This window comes from Mobula birostris, chromosome 20 (assembly GCF_030028105.1).
Source record: "Mobula birostris isolate sMobBir1 chromosome 20, sMobBir1.hap1, whole genome shotgun sequence".
NCBI classification, from domain to species: Eukaryota; Metazoa; Chordata; class Chondrichthyes; order Myliobatiformes; family Myliobatidae; genus Mobula; species Mobula birostris.
Genome location: NC_092389.1, coordinates 65,189,970 through 65,199,444, shown reverse-complemented (window position 1 = coordinate 65,199,444; position 9,475 = coordinate 65,189,970).

Here is a 9,475-nt window from a genome sequence, read left to right as displayed (position 1 = left end):
TCTTCCCCCCCACCTTCCCTCCTCCTTCCCTAGGTGCCTCTCTTCACCCTTTCTCACTGCACCCACTCGCCCTTCGTCCGCCTCGCACATCCACTCTCACCGTCTTCAACCTACTTGCCCGCACTCTCCCGTTCTTCCCCCTATATTCTACCCTTTGTACCTTAACATCCCTCTCCTTTACTCCCTTTCTCTCCTCAACACTGTCACATCTGTCCTTCGGACACCGAGAGAGGGGAAAGAGGAAAGAGTTGGACTGAGGGTAGATGGAGACGGACTGGGGGAAAGAGTTGGGCCCAGGGTAGACGGAGATGGAGAGGGGGAGAGAGTTGGACCGAGGGTAGATGGAGATGGGGGAAAGAGATGGACCGAGTGTAGACGGAGATGGAGAGGGGGAAAGAGTTGGACCGAGGGTAGACGGAGATGGAGAAGGGAAAGAGTTGGACCGAGGGTAGATGGAGATGGAGAGGGCAGAAAGGGTTGGACCGAGGGTAGACGGAGATGGAGGGGGGAAAGAGTTGGACTGACGGTAAACGGAGACGGGGAGGGGGAATGAGTTGGACCGAGGGTAGACGAAGATGGAGAGGGAGAAAGAGTTGAACCGAGGGTAGACGGTGATGGAGAGGGGGAAAGAGTTGGGCCGAGGGTAGACGGAGATGGAGAGGGAGAAAGAGTTGGACCGAGGGTAGACGGGGGAAAGAGTTGGACCGAGGGTAGACGGAGATGGAGAGGGGAAAGAGTTGGACCGAGGGTAGACGGAGATGGAGAGGGGAAAGAGTTGGACCGAGGGTAGACGGCGGTGGAGAGAGGGTAAGAGTTGGGCCGAGGGTAGACGGAGATGGAGAAGGGCAAGTGAAACTGGCAGAGTCATTAATTGATTGTATCTCGGCATTTGCCTCGTTATCCTCAGAGTACATATCTGTCCCTCCACCCTGCATCTCTCCTGCCGATTGTCCTCCTCCTTTCTTCCATCTGTCTTTATAGTACAATGAGAGAGAGAGAGAGAGAGAGAGAGAGAGAGAGAGAGAGAGAGAGTCACGGGGGGGGGGGAGAGGGAGGAGGGGGGGAGAGGGAGGAGAGGGGGGGGAGGAATGATGAGAGGGAGAGGGTGAGAGTGAATTTCCTCTCCAGTCTGGTTCCACTCAGCCCTGTTTCTCCAGTTTCCCCACTACCTCCTACTTCTCAACTTCCCCCAAGCTCTTTACCCATTCTAGCTCTCCTCCTTCTACACTCTGATCTCTCCCCACATCTCGTCAACCCCTAGTCTCCCTCCTCCCTCCTCCCTCCCCCCTCCCCCCTCCCCGACTCCCTCAACTGTGTTTCTCCCTCTTCCCAATGCCGTCTCTCTCCCTCTCCGCTGAGGGTCTGACAGTAAATCACAGTCACTGGAAGTTGACTAAATCCATGTCCTGGATAAAGGTTTTTGGCTGGATGAGGAGGGCGCGGGAAAAAGTATGTTTCATCTGAGTGATGCAGGATTCAGGAAGGTAGGGAGTAAGCAGAGGGTGAGAGGGGTTAGTGTGAGAGTGGTGTAAGGGGGAGGGAGTTGGGAGTAATGGAGGAGAGTGATGGGGAGAGTTAGTAGAGTTTGGGATGAGAGAGGAGAAGCGGAGAGAGATAGAGAGAGGAAGGTGAGAGTGAGAAAAGTGAGAGAGAAGGGCGGAATTCGGAGAAAGCTCATAAACAGACCCCTCAGTCCGTCTGGACAGTTCCAGCCATATTCACAGAGACAGCGCTATTTGCACACGGTTGGAATTTACTCCTATAAACCCTGTCCATCCGCGTGTCGGGTAGGAGCTGCAGAGCTTTGTGACCTGGTATCCAGTCAACAACACTCCCCACCCCTCCATTTCACCATTACAATAGAGCTGGTGACTGACAACAGGAAATCAGCCGGGGCGATGCACACATTCCTGTTTATATCAACGGTAGAGGATGAGAGGGTGGACAGCTCCAATTTCCTGAGGGTGAATACCACTAACAGCCTCTCCTTGTCCAGCCACAGGGACACCATCGTTAACAAAGCTCTGCGGCATCTCTGCTTCTTCGAGACACTGAAGAGAATCAGCAGCTCCGGGACAAGCATCGTCTGTTTTTACAGAATACATCCTGTGCGGAAACTAGTCGTGTGGTTAAGGCAACAGCACTGCCAAGCACCGGAAACGCTGCAGAGAGTTGTGAACAAGTTCAGTACATCATGCAAACCATGTACACTGTTTACACATCTCTCTGCCTCAATAAAACAGTGCATATTATCAAAGACCCCACTCACGTCGAATATTCTGACTTCCAGAGAGATGGACAGCTAACTTCACAATCTACCTAATGCAGTGTTGTGATTATTTCGACTGTATGGTTCGTTAATTTAATTAATTGTCCCCCTACATTTCACGACCCCGCACTCCCAGTCTCGAGGTGATGAATTGATCTTTATGGACGGGATGCGAATCAAAATGTATCACTGTGCCTTGATTCATTGAAAGCAAATGTCCCAATTTACACTCACCTCTCCTCTCCTCTCCTCTCTCCCTCTCTCTCTATGCCCCCTCTCCTTCCTCCTCTCTTTCCACCTCCCCTACCCTCTCTCTTCCCCCTCTTCTCCACACCACTCTGCCACCTGTTCTGTCGCACGCTAAACGGAAACAAACAGGCCTCTCCCTGAAACCGCAAGTCTTTATCTTCCTGAGAGAACATCGAGTCTTTCCAACCAACGAGAAATTATACGACATCTGTAATCCACTGAGCTTGTGAAACAGTCATCACGGTGCAGGGTCGGGGAGCGGTGCTGGTTTGGACGGGTGGGTGGCGGAGACAGCAAGCTACAGGAAAGGGGGATTTGGGGAAAAAGCAAGAGGCAGCGAAAGGTTGGGCATAATGGAGTAAGAGACAATAAGGGAAAGATGCAGGGCAGTTACTGTGTAGGGAAGAATGTGTGGAGAAAGAGTGGGAGAGTGTGAAAGAGAACGGATGAGGAAAAGAGAGGAGATAGAGAAAATGAGGAAATGTATCTGTATAGAGAGAGAGAGGGAGAAAGGGACAGAGAGAGAGAGACAGAGAGAGAAGGGGAGAGAGACAGAGAGACAGAGAGACAGAGAGAGAGGGAGAGACAGAGAGAGAGAGAGAGAGAGAGAGAGACAGAGAGACAGAGACAGAGAGAGAGATGGAGAGAGAGCGAGACAGAGAGAGAGGGAGAGAGAGAGAGACAGAGAGGGAGGGAGGGAGAGGGAGAAAGGGAGAGAGAGAGACAGAGAGAGAGAGAGGGAGATAGAGAGAGAGGGAGAGAGAGAGAGAGAGAGAGAGAGAGAGAGAGAGAGAGAGAGAGAGAGAGAGAAAGAGAGAGATAGAAAGGGACAGAGAGAGAGAGGACAGTGGAGCAGAGTGGAGATCCTGGCAAGGGGTTTGGAAGAGGCTGAGGGGAACAAGGAGTGAGAAGTGAGGAAAGAAAGAGAAAGAAAAAGGGGGACAAAGACAAATTCTCCCCATTCTCTGTCATTCCACTCTGCCACTTCTCCGTGTCTTCCACTCGCCACGCTGCCTTCCTTCTCTCCCACTGCCCAGCCACCCACACTCCTTCTCTCTTTCCTACTCCTCCACCTCATTCTCTTGCTCTCAGTTCTTTGTACCCAATGCCCACTCTTCCTTGTCATTCTCCCACTCCCCACTTCCTTACTCCTTTTCTCCCACCGCCAACACACCACATTCTGTCTCACACACTCAGTCAGATTTCTCTCATTTTTTCCACTCTCCCTCTTTTTCCTCCTACTGCTTTATTTCCCAACTCGCTCCCTCACCCTGTACCCTTCCTTCTCTCCTACACTCCCCACGCTCCCTTCCCTCTCTCCCACTCTACCCGTTTCCCCTCCATCTCGGTTCATATTGTCTGCAGACTTTGTAACCAAAGCCATCAACTACATCATCCATGTCATTGCTATATAGCATAAAATAATCGGTCCCAACACAGACCCCTGTGGAACACCACTGGACATCTGCAGCCAGACAGAAAATGTTCCCTCTATTCACACTTGTTGCCTCCTGGCAATCAGCCACTGCTTTATCTGTGCTGGACTCTTTTCTGTGATGTTATGGGCTCGTAGCTTGTTAAGCAGCCTCGTGTGTGCCACCTTTTCAAAGGGCTTCTGAAATTCAAAGTACACAACATCAACCGATTGTCATTTGTCTATCCCGCTTGTTATTTCTTCAATTAAATCCTACAGATTTGGCTGCAAACCATGCTGACTACGGCCCTTTTAATCATTTGCCCAAAGTACCATGAGACATCATCCTTAATAATCGACTCTCACACATTCCTATCCACTGAGGTCAGACCGACTGGCCTTCAGTATACTTTCCTCTGCCTCTCGCGCTTCTTGAAAAGTGGAGTGAAACTCTTGTACTCGACACTCCCCGGAATCTCTCTTCCACACCACACCGTCCCTTCTTCCTCACCTATTCACTATTCCTGCTTCTCCCTCTTCATCTCCCCGCTCTGCCTTCTCCCTCTTACAGTCTCCACTTTCCCTTCTCTCTCTTCACTACACTCCTTCTTTCTTTTACTACTCCGTCTCATCTGTCTCGCACCGGACTCTCCCTTCTCTGCCTCACAAACCCACTCTCCCAATCCCCGCTGCCCGCCTCTCTCCTGGACCCCACACTCCCTTCTCTCTTCTACTCCTCGCTCTCCCCAATCTGCCTCCCAGTCCCCACTGTCCCGTCTTTCTTATGCCCACTCTCACCTGTCTCTCTGCCACTCCCCACTCACCATTCTCTCTCCCACTCCCCATTCTCCCTTCCCTCTCTCCCAATCCCCACTTCATAGGTATCTGAGTAGCCAGAGCATCAAAGGTTATGGTGAGAAGGCGGGGGAGTGGGACTAAATAGGAGAATGGATCAGCTCGGGATAAAATGGCGGAACAGACTCGATGGGACGAATGGCCTACTTTTGCTCCTTTGTCTTATGGTCTTATGGTCTTTTCCCACTCCCCGACACACTCCGTACCCGTCCTTCTCTCCGACTACGCACTCTCCCTCTCCTATCTCACTTCTCACTCTCCCTTCTTTCTCTCCCACCGCACACGATTCCTTCTCTCACACACACTCCCCACTCTCCCTTCCCTCTCTCCCACTCCTTGCCCTTACTGTTCCCTCTTCCGCTCTACACTCTCCTTTTCCTCTCTCTGACACTTTCCACCCCTTCTGTCTCACATTACCCGCTCCCCTTTCTTTCTCTATCATTCCACACCGCCCCTACTCCGTGTCTCCAACTCCCCACGCTGCCCACCCTCTCCCCACTGCCCACCGCCCCCATTCTCCCTCTCTCTTTCCTTCTCCTCAGACACCTTTCTTTCTCTCTGTTCACTGCACCCAATCCCCGCTTTCCCACTCTCCACTCTCCTTGGTCTCTGTCTCCCACTGCCCGCACTCGCTTTTCACTCTCGCTACACACTGCCCGATTTCTCATACGTTTCCCACTCTCCCTCATCTTCTCTCCGGCTACTTAATCTCCCATCTCTCTCTAACACTCTCTACCCTTCCTCCTCTCTCCCACTCCCCACTCTCCCTTCCCTTCCTCATCTCTCCCACTCCCCGCTCTCCCTTCCCTTCCTCCTCTCTCCCACTCACCGCTCTCCCTTCACTTCCTCCTCTCTCCCACTCTCCGCTCTCCCTTCCCTTCCTCCTCTCTCCCACTCCCCACTCTCCCTTCCCTTCCCCCTCTCTCCCACTCCTCACTCTCCCTTCCTTTCCTCCTCTCTCCCACTCCCCACTCTCCCTTCGCTTCCTCCTCTCTCCCAATCCCCACGCTCCCCACCCTTTCTCCTCTCTCCCACTCCCCGCTCTCCCTTCCCTTCCTCCTCTCCCCCGCTCCCCGCTCTCCCTTCCCTTCCTCCTCTCTCCCACTCCCCACTCTCCCTTCCCTTCCTCCTCTCTCCCACTCCCCACTCTCCCTTCCCTTCCTCCTCTCTCCCACTCCCCACTCTCCCTTCCCTTCCTCCTCTCTCCCACTCCCCACTCTCCCTTCCCTTCCTCCTCTCTCCCTCTCCCCACTCTCCCTTCCCTTCCTCCTCTCTCCCACTCCCCACTCTCCCTTCCCTTCCTCCTCTCTCCCACTCCCCACTCTCCCTTCCCTTCCTCCTCTCTCCCACTCCCCACTCTCCTTTCCCTTCCTCCTCTCTCCCACTCCCCACACTCCCTTCCCTTTCTCCTTTCTCCCACTCTCCACTCTCCCTTCCGTTCCTCCTCTCTCCCACTCCCCACTCTCCCTTCCCTTCCTCCTCTCTTCCACTCCCCACTCTCCCTTCCCTTCCTCCCACTCCACCCTTTTTTCTCTCTCCCAGTCCACATTCTTCCTTCGGTCCTCTATTTTGATTCCGCTATTTTTAAGAGCTCTATCCATCTCTTTGGCAGGGTCCGGGATGTCTCTGACCGGGTGCATGACATCCTGGTACGAGAGGGAAAACAACCAGTAGCCGTGATGCATGTTGGAACCAACGACATAGGCAGGGAGAGGGATGAGGTCCTAAAGTGTGAGTTTGGGGAACCAAGCAGAAGGCTGAAGAACAGGACCTCAAGGATGGCGTTCTCAGGATTGCTGCCAGTGCTACGTGAAAATGATGGTAAGAATTGGAGGAGATGGCAGTTGAATGCGTGGCTGAGGAGGTGGTGCAGGGAGCAGGGTTTTAGTTTATTAGATCGTTGGGATCTCTTCTGGGGAAGGTGCGACCTGTACAGATTGGATAGGTTGCACCTGAACTCGAGGGGGAGCAATATCCTTGCAGGTAGCTTTGCCAGCATGGTTCGGGAGGGTTTAAACTAATTTGCGAGGGGGGTGGAACCCAGAGCAATAGAGCAGTGAAAGAAGTGCATGGAGTAAAGCCAGATCTAACATACAGAGAGGTTTTGAGGAAAGAGAAGCAGAATAAACGGTGTAAAGACAGTAAGGTAGAAGGGCTGAAATGTGTGTACCTCAATGCAAGAAGCATCAGGAACAAAGGTGATGAACTGAGAGCTTCGATACATACATGGAATTATGATGTAGTGGCCATTACAGAGACTTGGCTGGCACCAGGGCAGGAATGGATTCTCAATATTCCTGGATTTCAGTGCTTTAAAAGGGATAGACAGGGCGGAAAAAGGTGAGTAGGGATGGCATTACTGGTCAGGGATACTATTACAGCTACAGAAAGGGTGGGTAATGTAGCAGGAGCCTCTTTTGAGTCAATATGGGTGGAAGTCAGGAACAGGAAGGGAGCAGTTACTTTATTGGGGGTATTCTATAGCCCCTTGGTAGCAGCAGAGATACAGAGGAGCAGATTGGGAGACAGATTTCGGAAAGGTGCAAAAATAACAGGGTTGTTATCATGGGTGACTTTAACTTCCCTAATATTGATTGGCACCTGATTAGTTCCAAGGGTTTAGATGGGGCAGAGTTTGTTAAGTGTGTCCAGGACGGATTCCTGTCGCAGTATGTGGACAGGCCGACCAGGGGGAATGCCATACTAGACTTAGTACTAGGTAATGAACTGGGTCAGGTCTCAGATCTCTCAGTGGGTGAGGATCTGGGGAACAGTGACCACCGTTCCCTGGCCTTTAGCATTATCATGAAAAAGGAGAGAATCAGAGAGGACAGGAATTTTTTTAATTGGGGAAACGCAAATTATGAGCCTATAAGGCTAGAAATTGCGGGTGTGTATTGGGATGATGTTTTTGCAGAGAAATCTACTATGGACATGTGATCGATGTTTAGAGATCTCTTGCAGTATGTTAGGGATAATTTTGTCCCGGTGAGGAAGATAAAGAATGGTAGGGTGAAAGAACCATGGGTGACAAGTGAGGTGGAATATCCAGTCAGGCAGAATGAGGTTTAGGAAGCAAGGATCAGATGGGTCTATTGAGGAATATAGGGAAGCAAGAGAGGAGCTAGAAGTGGCTGAGAAGAGCAAGAAGGGGGCATGAGAAGGCCTTGGAGAGCAGGGTAAAGGAAAACCCCAAGGCATTCTTCAATTATGTGAAGAAAAAAAGAATGTCAGGAGTGAAGGTAGGACCGATTAGAGATAAAGATGGGAAGATGTGCCTGGAGGCTGTGGAAGTGAGCGAGGTCCCCAATGAATACTTCTTTTCGGTATTCACCATTGAGAGAGAACTTGCTGATGGTGAGGACAATATGAGCGAGGTTGATGTTCTGGAGCATGCTGCTATTAAGGGAGAGGAGATGTTGGAGTTGTTAAAATACATTAGGACAGATAAGTCCCAGGGTCCTGGCAGAATATTCCCCAGGCTGCTCCACGAGGCGAGAGAAGAGATTGCTGAGCCTCTGGCTAGGATCTTTATGTCCTCGTTGTCCACGGGAATGGTACCGGAGTATTCGAGGGAGGCGAATGTTGTCCCCTTGTTCAAAAAAGGTAGTAGGGATAGTCCGGCTAATTATAGACCATTGAGCCTTACGTCTTTGGTGGGAAAGCTGTTGGAAAAGATTCTTAGAGATAGGATCTATAGGTATTTAGAGAATCATGCTCTGATCAAGAACAGTCAGCATGACTTTGTGAAGGGCAGATCGTGTCTAACAAGCCTGATAGAGTTCTTTGAGGAGGTGAGCAGGCATATAGATGAGGGTAGTGCAGTGGATGTGATGTATATGGATTTTAGTAACGCATTTGACAAGGTTCCACACGGTAAGCTTATTCAGAAAGTTAGAGGGCATGGGATCCAGAGAGGTTTGACCAGGTGGGTTCAGAATTGGCTTGCCTGCAGAAGGCAGAGGGTGGTGGTGGTGGAGGGAGTACATTCAGATTAGAGGATTGTGACTAGTGGTGTCCCACAAGGATCTGTTCTGGGACCTCTACTTTTCGTGATTTTTATTAGCGACCTGGATGTGGAGGTAGAAGGGTGGAAAGTTTGCAGACGACACAAAGGTTGGTGGTGTTGTAGATAGTGTAGAGGATTGACAAAGATTGCAGAGAGACATTGATAGGATGCAGAAGTGGGCTGAGAAGTGGCAGATGGAGTTCAAACCGGAGAAGTGTGAGGTGGTACACTTTGGAAGGACAAATTCCAAGGCAGTGTACAAAGTAAATGGCAGGATACTTGGTAGTGTGGAGGAGCAGAGAGATCTCGGGGTACAAGATCACAGATCCCTGAAAGTTGCCTCACAGGGTAGGGTAGTTAAGAAAGCTTATGGGCGTTAGTTTTCATAAGTCGATGGATAGAGTTTAAGAGTCGCGATGTAATGATGCAGCTCTATAAAACTCTGGTTAGGCCACACTTGGAGTACTGTGTCCAGTTCTGGTCACCTCACTATAGGAAGGATTTGGAAGCATTGGAAAGGGTACAGAGGAGACTTACCAGGATGCTGCCTGGTTTAGAAAGTATGCATTATGATCAGAGATTAAGGGAGCTAGGGCTTTACTCTTTGGAGAGAAGGAGGATGAGAGGAGACATGATAGAGGTGTACAAGATAATAAGACGAATAGATAGAGTGGATAGC